General features: G+C 38.4%; 2 pseudogenes; one reads left to right on the top strand and one right to left on the bottom strand.

The window, feature by feature from the left end:
- The first annotated feature begins 720 nt into the window (after positions 1 to 720).
- LOC138838528 (U6 spliceosomal RNA) lies at positions 721 to 819 on the top strand (annotated as a pseudogene).
- A 7,984-nt stretch (positions 820 to 8,803) lies between these two features.
- On the bottom strand, positions 8,804 to 9,523 carry LOC138838517 (ankyrin repeat domain-containing protein 49 pseudogene; annotated as a pseudogene).
- Positions 9,524 to 12,330: the final 2,807 nt, after the last annotated feature.

Raw genomic sequence — 12,330 nt, forward strand, 5'->3', positions numbered from 1 at the left:
TTTTGTTTCAGTAAGACAATCTATGCTGTCAGGGTAAGATATTCTTGTTGGTCTATTCCTACATGGAAGAAAGGTAAAGGCTCAGGCAGACATTTGTACCAGTAAGACCTCATTTGCGAAATTTTAAGCTGTAGAAGTTTAGAAGTAGCTCTTAAACAAGGCTTACTTTGAATCCATTAGCTCCACAAAGCTAACTCAGTTGGATAAATAAGTACTTGAAAAAGCTATCTGCTTTGAACTTAGCAACAAATGCTTCAAAGTATGATTAAAGCTAGAATGAAAAAGACTTAAAATAATCATTGACAAAAAAATTGCAAATGTGAGCAATCGACTGAACAATATAATTTTATAGAGAATATAATTATACAGAGAATTTTAGGGAAATAAGATCAGTAGCATTGTTAGGAACAATTAAATTTCCTTATTATAAATAGGCATCCAAAGATATAAGCCTGTATAAAGATTGCATCATTAGGAGCTCGGAAGGTGGCTCAGTGGTAGAGCGCTTGCCTTGCATGCCTGAGGCCCTGGTTTCGATTCCTCAGCACTAAATAAGCAAAAAAGAAAAAAGCCGAATGTGATGCTGTGGCTCAATTGGTAGAGCGCTACCTTGAGCTGAAGAGCTAAGGCACACCGCCCAGACCCAGAGATCAGGCCCTGCGACCTGACCAAAAAAAAAAAAGATTTTATCATTAACTACTTAATTTTAGAGGACACTACATGCTTCAGCAGCACATATAACCAAATTACAACAATACAGAGATTAACATGGCAATTGCACAGGATGATATGAAAATTTTTGAAGTATTCAATATTTTGCATTTTTCAGATGAAAGAAATGAAAAACAATTATTAAAAGTTGATTACAAAATTACAAGTGTAACAATACATGTAATTCATAGAACTGAAATTTGGTTTGACATGAGTGTATTAAATCTTCCCCTTAGAAAGGCTTTACATAGCATAATCTTTACAAAACTTTTGAAATTAGGCAACCTTTTCATTTTATTCCAAAGAAATATACTATAAGGACCTAGGAAAAAGGAATCTTAAACTGTTTCTATATGGAATGAATCTGAAAGGAGACATTTATATATTATAAAACAATGTACAATTCAAAGTTTTCTATCTAGGAAAAAATAAAATAGATTATGGGCATTATACAAACATAGAATATAGAATATTTTAAACACTAACTTTTCAGACAAGCACCAGAAATATCTTCAGTTTCTGTACTACTCATTTCGACAGATAAATTAAAATTATTTCTGATTAAAAAAAGCAAAAACTTGAGGGGGACCAAGATGGGGACGGGCCAGTAAGGAAATTCCACAGCTCTCCCCAACCAAGAGACTTCAAGTTCAAATGCATAATCTCACCAAGAGACGGAAAACAACAAAAAGTCTAACACCCAGCAAAAAACAGGAGGTGGAAAAAAACAAAAAAGAAAGACAGATAAAGAAGAATTTCACAACAGAGAAAAACAAAGACCCCTCCCCCAATTTTTTCTGACCGTGTGGCAGCACACCAAGCTGCAGCCATCCTGGCCCGGCAGGGGCTGCCAGAGTTCTAGAGACACAGGGGGCTGCTGCAGATTACCCATGCTGAAGCCCCCTGAGGTACCGGTGTCAGACCCGCTGATTGTGAGGAATGGAGAAACCTCTGAGCTGGGAGCTTAGACAAAGGTCCCATACCCATCCTTCACTCTCCATCTGAGCAGAGAGGCTCCATCCGACCAAAGCCATTCGGCCCCACAGTGGGAACCCCAGAGCTACACTGGATGCCCACAGAACACCAGGGCAGAAAACCTTAAAGGAACTGGTGCTGATCCAGAGAGTGCAGAGAAAAACGCCAGCACTCAGAACCTGCATGGAGGCCGCTCCCCCACACCTCAGTTGGATGCCAGAGGCCCATCATGTGGGGTGGACCGGAACAGGGTCAACTGAGGCAGAGACAGAAGAGAAACACACAGAGCCACCACCACCCTGCCCAGTCCACAACCACGTCAACTGAGCTCTGACTGCAACGGCAACCAGTGACCTACATCACACAGAAACAACAACTAAATCCAGGTGAGTACACTGCAGGGGATGGTATATTCCTCAAAGGAGACCAGAGCTGTTGGAAAACCCCAGACCCTCTACCCCAAAACCTGGACCACAGGATCCACTAAAACTGGAAAGTTTTCGAGAGCTCCACCAGCCTGTGGAGCACATCAAGCTGGCCACGCTAGAGCAAGAGAGCCCATAGAAGGGAGCTTAAATGCCCAAAGCAGGAATAGAGCCCCTGGGTCAAGACACCCAACAGTGGAAGAAATTAGAACTCTGTACACAGGATGCATAACCTATGTGGGATACACAGCAGCACAGGTCCAACTGGTGTGCCCCAGGCAAGGGGCCAGGACCAGGCCTGGGGATTCGGTGCCTGAGCAGCACAACCAACTCCTCCCAATGGAAGTCAAAAGCTGAGCATATGCCTCAGCAGAGGGGAGAAAAACAGGGAAATGTACACCCTGGGAATTAAGCGTGTGACAGCAAAATACCCGGGGGTTCAGGACAAGAGAAGCCCAAACCCCACAAGAACCTGGCTCATATATTCTAGGATGGGAATTTGAAAACACAGGCTGCCAGCAGCTGATAATAGTCAGGAGCTTAGGCTGGCAAGGTGGATCAGCAGTAGAGTGATTGTCTTGGGTACATGAGGCCTTGGATCTGATTCCTCATCACCACATAAGCAGAAAGGACCAGAAGTGGTGCTATGGCTCAAATGGAAGGGTGGCAGCCTTGAGCTGAAGAGCTGACAGACACAGCCCAAGTCCAGAGTTCAAGCCCACAACTGGCCCAAAAAATAAATCAGGATCCCATAGCAGTCTCCAGCATCTGGGAGAGTGCATCCAGCACATCTGATTTTGCCAAGAGCACCAGTAGGAGCAAACAGGAGCAGTCTAGGCTGCTCAACCCTTATAAGGTGGATACTGCAGTGATCCATAGCAGAAAGCCAAGAACCCTGTGTGTGTCAGACCAGCAGCTGGAGCTTGGCCCCCAACAGAACCAAGATCATGTACAGACTCTCTCTACCAACACAGATACAGTAACGAAGCAAAGACAGACACCTATTGACCAAATCAGAATTTCAGATTAGTGTGCAATAATTAGTATGCAAAAATAACAGAGAAAAATTACAAGGTTTATCAACACCCAGGATAGCAAGCTATCTCCAATAGCCAGCAGCCACCCAGGGGAAAGCCCCAGTGGGAGCAAAGCAGGAATGGAAAACAAACGGTACATCCAAGAGATGCTGGAAGCAATGACTCAAGAATAAAGCACGAAATAGACCAGAAATGGAAAGAACACAGGGTCAAAATATCGAAAGAGATGCAGGATATCAAACAGGATATGCATGCAAAAATAGAGGCAGCACACATCTCACTAAGAAGTGAAATAAGTGCCAAAATAGAGGCTGTGCACACCTCATTAAGAAGTGAGATTAGTATTTTGAGAACCAACATCGAACCCATAAATGAGTCCATTTCCTCCTTGCAAACCACAATGGAAGCCACAATTAACAGAGTGAACAAAATGGAATGCAAGTATCAGATACAAAAGACAGAATACACCAACTGGACCAAAAAATGACAGATATGGAAAAATACTTAAATTATGGCAAAGAGAAATGCAAAAGCAAGCAGATAGTGCCAAGAAATTTAACATTTGATTAATTGGAGTAGACAGAGGTGAGGAATATCAAATCAAGGGAATACAAAACCTATTCAGCAAGATAATTGGTGAAAAATTTCCCCATCTCCAAAAAGAACATCTTATCTACATAACAGAAGCATATAGAATACCTAATAAGCAAGATCCCAGGAGAAACACTTCTAGACACTTTATAGTAAAAATGATAGATCTGGATGATAAGGAAACAATCTTGCATGCAGCAAAAATGAAGAAAGAGCTACACTACAATGGAAAAAATTAGAATCACTGCAGATCTCTCCACACAAACACTGAATGCAAGAAAGGCCTGGGAAAGTAACATATCAGCCCTGAGAGCCAATAACTACCAAGCCAGACTAATATACCCGGCAAAGCTAGCATTCACAGTCAATGGAGAACTGAAAAATTTTAATAGCAAAGAAAAACTAAATGAATACATAAACATTAAACCAGCATTACAAAGAATACTAAGAGGGGGAACACAACCTGAAGAAAGCAACCAGGAACAGGGACCTGCACCCAGACAGGCATTAATAGGTGTGTAACTGAACAAGCACAGGAGCAAAGGAAAGAAGAAAAACTGAGGAAAACAGGGAATGACAGGGACCAAAATGCATCTCTCTATGCTATCTCTTAAGATTAATGGGCTTAATTCACCAATGAAAAGAAAAAGAACTGCAGATTGGATCAGAAAACATGACTCATCCATCTGTAGCCTTTAGGAGACCCACCACTCAGCCAAACATACAAACAAACTCAGAGTGAAGGGTTGGAAAAGGATCTACCAATCAATGCCCCAAGTAAGAAAGCAGGTTTAACAATCCTGATATATGTCAAAATAATCCTGTCATTAAAATCAATACAAAACGACAAGGACAGACACTAAATATTAATACAGGGAACAATCCAAGAGGAGGATATTACCATCATCAACTTATTTTCCCCAAACGTTGGTGCACACAAATATGTTAAGCAAATACTCTCAAACTTACAGAATAAAATAGATCCAATACAAAAATGATAGGAGACTTTAACACCCCACTCTCACCAAAGGCAAGGTCTACCAACCAGAGGATTGGCAAAGAAGCTACCGAATTAAATAAGGCCAAACTTCAAGCGGAACTAATTGACATCTACCGAGTATTTCACCCTAAAACATTACAGTACACATTCTAATCACCAGCTTATGGAACTTTCTCCAAAATAGACCATATCATAGTTCATGCAAGGAACTTAAGCAACTACAAGGGGACTGACATAATCCCCTGTAGTGTAGCTGACCACAGTGGAATCAAACTAGTTCTCAATAACAAAGCATACTGCAGAAATTACTCAAATACATGGAAATTGAACAGCACACTTCTAAGCAATGCCTGGGTAACAGAAGAGATTAAAAAGAAATTAAAAAATTCTTACAACTCAATGAAAATGAAAACACCTCGCAAAGAAACTTGTGGGAAACAGCAAAAGCAGTCCTGAGGGGCAAATGTATTGCCCTCAGTGCCCACATCAAAAAATAGAGACAGACTAAGTAAATAATCTCATGTTGCAATTAAAACAGCTAAAATAACATAAAAATGGAAACCTAAAGTTAGTAGAGGAACCAGATAACCAAAATAAGAGAGGAGATAAATGAATTAGAAAATTGGAGAACCGTAGCCAGAATTAAACAAACAAAAAGCTGGTTCTTTGAAAAAATAAATAAAATTGATGGACCATTGGCAAGATTAACTTAAAAAAGAAGAGAGGAAACCCATATTAAAAGGATTAGGGATGGCACGGGAAAAATCACAACATGTACCCAAGATACCCAAACAATTTTGACGGACTACATTCAAAAGTTATATTCTAAAAAGTAAGAAAACCTGGAAGAAATGGATGCATTTTTAGAGGAATACAAGTTGCCCAAACTGAGCAAAGAAGAAGTAAATCAATTAAATAAGCCAATATCCTACAACAAGATACAGGAAGCAATCAGAAGTCTTCCAACAAAAAAAAAAGCCCAGGACCAGATGGATTCCCAACAGAATTCTATAACACCTTTTAAAGAATAACTAATACCCATACTCCTCAAGCTCTTCAGAGAAACAGAGAAGGAAAGAGCTATCCCAAAGTCATTCTACAATGCCAATATCACACTCATCTCCAAACCAGGCACAGACACAACCAAAAAAGAGGATTACAGGCCAATTTCTTTGATGAATACAGATGCAAAGATCCTTAACAAAATTCTAGCTAACAGAATAAAGAAACAAATTTTAAAAATCATACACTACGACCAGGTAGGCTTCATCCCAGAGATGCAGGGGTGGTTTAACATATGTAAGTCAATAAATGTAATCCAACACATCAGCAGAGCCAAGGTCAAGAATCCCAGGATTATCTCCACAGATGCAGAAAAGGCTTTTGATAAAATTCAACATTTATTAATGCTAAAATCTCTGGAGAAAATAGGAATAGAAGGAACATTTCTTAAAACAATTAAAGCTATTTACGACAGACCAATAGCCAATATTATACTTAATGGGGAAAAGCTACAACCAATTCTCTTAAAATCAGAAGCAAGGCAAGGATGCCCACTGTCTCCATTCCTCTTCAATATAGTCCTGGAACCCTTAGCCAGAGCAATAAGGCAAGAAAAAGAGATTACAGGATCCGCATAGGGAAAGAAGTTAAACTATCCCTTTTTGCACATATTATACGTTCACGATCCCAAAATCTCCATCCCCAAACTGTTAGATGTAATAAATCCCCTTGGCAAAATTGCAGGATACAAAATCAACCTACAAAAATCAGTCGCATTCCTGTACATTGAAAATGTACAAGCAGAGAGGGAAATAAAGGAAGCAACCCCATTCACAAATCCCCCCCCCCAAATAAAATATTTAGGAATTAACCTAACCAAAGATGTAAAAGAAATATTTAATGAAAACTATAAAAACTTAAAGAAAGTAATTACAGAAGACACTAGGAAACGGAAAGACCTCCCATGTTCTTGGATAGGCAGATTTAATATAGTGAAAATGGCAATACTGCCAAAATTAATATACAAATTCAATGCAATTCTTATTAAAATCTCAATCATGTACATCTCTAAAATACAGAAAACAGTCCAAAAATTCATATGGAACAACAAATTACCTAGAATAGTCAAAAACATTCTAGGGAATAAAGACAACATGGGAGGGATATCCATGCCAAACTTCAGACTCTACTATAGAGCCATAATAACAAAGACAGCACCGTTCTGGAACAAAATCAAACCCAAAGACCAAGGTAATAGAATAGAAGATCCAGAAATAAATCCACATGCCTACAGTCAGCCGATATTAGACAAAGCAGCAAAAGACATACAATGGAACAAACACAGCCTCTTCAAACACTGGTGCTGAGAAAACTGGCAGCCACATGTAGAAGACTAAAAGTGGACCCCAGCCTATCACCATACACCAACATCAACTCAAAATGGATTAAAGACCTTAACATTAAACCTGAAGCTCTGAAACTACTGCAGGACAGAGTAGGAGAGATATTTGAAGTTATAGGCACAGGAAGGAACTTCCTGAACAGAGTCCCAGAGTCACAACAAATTGGAGAAAGACTCAACAAATGGGACTACCTTAAAATAAAAAGCTTCTGCCACACTAAAACTATGGCACCCAAGCTAGAACGACAACCAATTAATTGGGGAAAAAATATTTACCAGCAATATATCAGAGAAGGGGTTAATGTCCATTATATACTGGGAACTCAAGAAAATAGTCCCTTCCAAAACTAACAAACAAATTAGTAAATGGGCAAGGGAACTAAAGAGAGACTTCTCAGAAGAAGAAATAAAAATGGCAAAGAAACACATGAGGAAATGTTCACCATCCCTGGTTGTGAAGGAAATGTAATTAAAGACAACTATGAGATACCACCTTACCCCAATCATAATGTCCCAAATCCTCAAGTCAGCCAACGACAAATGCTAGAGGGGATGTGGAGATGTACACTTATACAACCACTTTGAAAAGCATTCTGGAGGGTCCTCAGAAAGCTAAATTTTGACCTCCCTTATGACCCAGTCATACCACTTCTAGGCATCTATCCTGAAAAACAGGAACCAGTATACAAGAACACATGCACTTCCATGTTTATTGCCGCACTCTTCACAAAAGCTAGGTTATGGAAACAACCCAGATGTCCCACCACAGATGAATGGATCCAAAAATTGTGGTATCTGTACACCATGGAATATTATGTCGCCATTGAAAATGACAAAATAATGACATTTGCAGGGAAATGCATGGAGCTAGAAGAAATCATGAAATCATGTTGAGCGAGGTAAGTCAAGAGCAAGAGACAAACTGTACATGCTCTCCCTGATAAGTGGATGTTAAATCCAAAATGTTAGGTGATATGACAAAATTAACAGGACTTAAGAAAAAAAAGAACTTCCACTCATCTGTTCTAACCACTACTAAATAAACTCATGCTGCTGATCACATGGATGGTGTCAATGTGTACACCAGAGGGGAACCAGGAAGAAGAACCAGAACTAGAGGAAATCAGGAAAAAACATATAACAGCGGGACCCATCAGCTGCACTGGACAGTGACCAAAATGAACTAAGCAACTCAATAGCAGCGATGGGAGGGAGGGAACAAGTGGAAAGAGGGAACAGCTGATGTTTGCAAAACAAAAGAAATGTAGTTATGAATCAATGTGGAAGAAATAACTGTGTCACAAAGCACATAGAACTCATAAATGTTATAGAACATGATAGACAATTTGCTCCATGAAAGTTAGAATGTGTTTGTGACTTTAACTGAGCATCACTATCACACAATACTGTGAAATTTGGGAAATTATGTAACCACTTAATCACAATAAAAAAGCAAAACCCTCCAGAAATCATTATAGATGTATACAAATAAATCTTGAATACATTTTGACATCAAAGTCAGGCAATTCACTTTGAAGACTTCATGGAATCCATGAATTGTTACAGTAAGATACTGTTGTTATTTGGATTGTGAAAATAGTTTGTATGGAAACAAAGAATACAATGGTATTTTTGAAAATTATGAAACTTAACTGAACCATTATGACTTAGGTGAACAATGTGTACAGCCTTCCAAAACTTCAAAGAGGAAGTGATACATACTTTTCCTTTTGGCAATATCAAATGCAGTTTCTTCCAAGTTGTTCTTAAGACCTGATTTGACATAATGGTTCAACAGAAGGAGATTCAATATGTCTTTGCTATCTCTATTCCCAGCAACAAGATGCAAAGGGGTCAAGAGGCCTTTACTTTGCGAATTGGTATCTGCATCATGATGAAGTAAGGAAAAAGCCACTCTAGTATTATTCCACTTATAAGCACTGTGCAGGGTTGTCCAGCCATCTACAGTTATTGCATGAATATCTGCCGCTTGAGCCACCAACTCATGGACAGTGTCTAAGTGTCCACTGTAGGCTTCCTGATGGAGATGGGTATACTTATCGTCATCCCTAGTATTCACATGAGTGGCCTTTTTGGAAAGTAGTCTCCTCACTGTAGTAGGCCGATTATTTTCAGCAGCCCAAAGAAGAAATTTGCATGGATACTTCTCCATTTTTTTCTTGCAATTGATACCATTCCTCATTTTTTTCATCGTGTTCCTCGTCTTCATCAGAATTGCCTAACCAGAGCCTTTGAGTGAAAGTAGGAATGAGGTGTCCATGTATTTCCCTAATAGTTCATATTAGTTGAACTGTTCAGAAAAATCTGGTGAATTTTATGCATCTGTTTTTTCAACATGATTTATTTTCCATTTTTCCATTTTTACTATTCGAAATTATTCTAACTGGAGAGTAGGGAATTGATGGAGAGCAGAGGAAAGATGTTCCTCTGTATTCAAAGATACAGACTGAAAATAAGGAACAGTGGTGTCTCCATGTACAGCTGATTCTAGGAATGAGAAAATATGAAATAATGCTTTCTATATGGAAATGGCAGAGCAGAAAGTGAAATGATGCAACCAAAAATATAAAAGCAAAATAAATTAGGATAATTATGGAGCAATCATAGTATCTATGAGAAACATGAAAGAGAGAGAGGAAGAGAAAGACAGATGTGCAATGACCTAGATAGACACAAATGCATGCCTCCGATCAATTTATAGAGCAAGCAGAATTTTATGTTTTAAAAAAGATGGAAATAGACTTTGTGTATTTACTTGAAATTGTTAAATAAATTTTTAGCAGCCTCCGTAAAAAGACATAGCTTTAATCAAATTGTAGACAAGAATCTAAATCCTTGATAATTCTAGAAATAGATCTGAATGAAGTTAGTTGAATCACACTTTTTGTGTACATTGAAGGAATAGGTCCAGGCTAGGAATGCAACAAGAGAAGGCAGGCCAATTTTATCTGTGACAAAACTTTTGGAAAATGGCATCGAGGATTACTTACTGTTGATCCACTTGCACTGGAAGCATGATTCTGAACAATTGCTTGCTGATTCTCAGCTATTGATTTGATGATTATAATCTCCAAGAAGAAAAAGTGAGATTTAATTGATAACAAATGACTACTAACACATTTTGACTTCTCAGTAATTACCTTCAATCATTGAAACCACATTAAGACAAAAGACAGGCCTACTTTTTTAGATAAAAACAAGTGTCTTTAAAAAAAAACAAGGAATGTAAGTAGTCATGCAAAGGACTTCTATTTTACTACTGCATTATACATTTTTTCTAAAGTTGGGTACCAATAAATAATGGATCTATTAGAAAGCTCTTAAAGCTCTTATGTCCAATCGTGAGTTCTCTTATACTATATCCTCATATTTTTTGTTTTGAAAGACCCCAGACCCACTGGGATGCTTTCTTCAATGGGAGGGCACCCCAAGAACCAAGACTCCAAGCCAGCAGCTGCAATAAGCAAGAGGAGTTTATTTGGCATTTGCACAAATGGGCTCTCTGTCAAAGGCAGACAGGAAGCCCCAAGCAGAGGTTTCAGGCACTTTTAAAGACAAAAGCCACAGGATTAGCATAATACCCCAGGCTCCCCAGGATTGGCTCAGTTTACTACACAGGGAAGTTTAGAACACTCTTTGTTGTTTTTTTTTTCCCCCCACCCTCCCGTACCTAGAACACTCTTTGTAATAAAACAATTGGCGAGGATGATCAAACAGACGTAGTCACTCTGGGAGATAAGGGTTAGGGAGTTTACAGAGTTACAGACTTATGATTGATTAACATTTAGCCTAGTTTGCTGGGCTCACCAGATGGTCCTTATCTTGAGCCCTCTATACCAAGAATTTTTACACAGGAATGCAGAGGAACATACTCTTTGTTCCTTATCTTGGGTCCCATTTGGCCACCTGGGGAATTTACTTGTTAGTTCTTTATTTACAACTACAGAGCTTGTCCCAGGGCCAACATCTAGACTCCAAAACTTTTTATTTATCTCCAGGGAGGGGAAGGGTCAGTGCTAGCACAAGCAAGTATACGGAAGAAAATCCAGCAGTTAGCAATTGTAAAATGTAACTTTAATTTTTAATCTTTCAGTTTATGGTCTTTAGAAGAAATTTAAATTATTCACTTGAAGTTCTGACAGGACAATTTCATCACTGTATATCCTGCTTCTATGCCTTCAGTTTTAAATTACTATCTAAGTATAAGCATTAGATAAGTATAGAGGAAAAAGTAGAAGCCACACTGATGGCTCATGTCCTTAATCCTAGCTAATCAGAAAGACGAAGTCTGAGGATTGTAGTTTGAAACCAGACCAAACAAACAAACAAACAAAAGTCCATTAGATTCTGATTTGAAAGAAACCAACAAAAGCTAGAACTGGCGTTGTGGTACAAGCAGTAAAATGCTAGCCTTGACAAAACTAAAACAAAAAAATAACAAATCCTTGGACAGTGTCAGGACCTGAGTTCAAGCCCTAGTATTAGCACCAAACAAATGACTTAATTAATTAGCTAATTAATTAAAAATAAATTAAGTGTTCACACGTGGCCACTGGAATGTGTATTATTTTGTAGTAAGGCAAATTATCATTTGTACTAGTCATTAATATTTTATTTGAACTTTTTTGCACAATAAACCCTGAATTTAACATGCATGTATATGTGTGTACATGTGTGCACATGTGTGTATGTGTATATATGTGCAATGTTGCTTGCCAATCTGGACAGTGTGATGCTGAAAAGAGCTAATTGTTTTGCAATGTTTTTATTTATCAGTGTTCTGTCATGTCATTTCAGTTGGACAACCCTTCTGTACATTTTATTTGTCAAATAATACCATCATCAGAATCAAAGCATTTACAATATTAAGTTAGATAAGAGACCACTTTCAGCTCTTATTATATTTTGGATGAGAATATTCACACATATGTAGGTAGTTATTGCTGTAAGATGACTGTCAGTACAAAATATGTATTTGACCTCTGAAATTGTTTATACTTTTAAGATACACTCATGGATTGAGTTTGACCAACTGGACCAAAGACCTATTACTCTCTGGTTATTCCCATGAAACACAAGCTGGATAAACTCTTTCTGGCTTCCAGTTGAAAATAACGTTCTTTGTAAGATCATATCTATTCACACTAAGAGGTCATCAACCCCATA

The sequence above is a fragment of the Dipodomys merriami genome, unplaced genomic scaffold, assembly GCF_024711535.1.
Source record: "Dipodomys merriami isolate MVZ:Mamm:240054 unplaced genomic scaffold, mDipMer1.0.p SCAF_281, whole genome shotgun sequence".
NCBI classification, from domain to species: Eukaryota; Metazoa; Chordata; class Mammalia; order Rodentia; family Heteromyidae; genus Dipodomys; species Dipodomys merriami.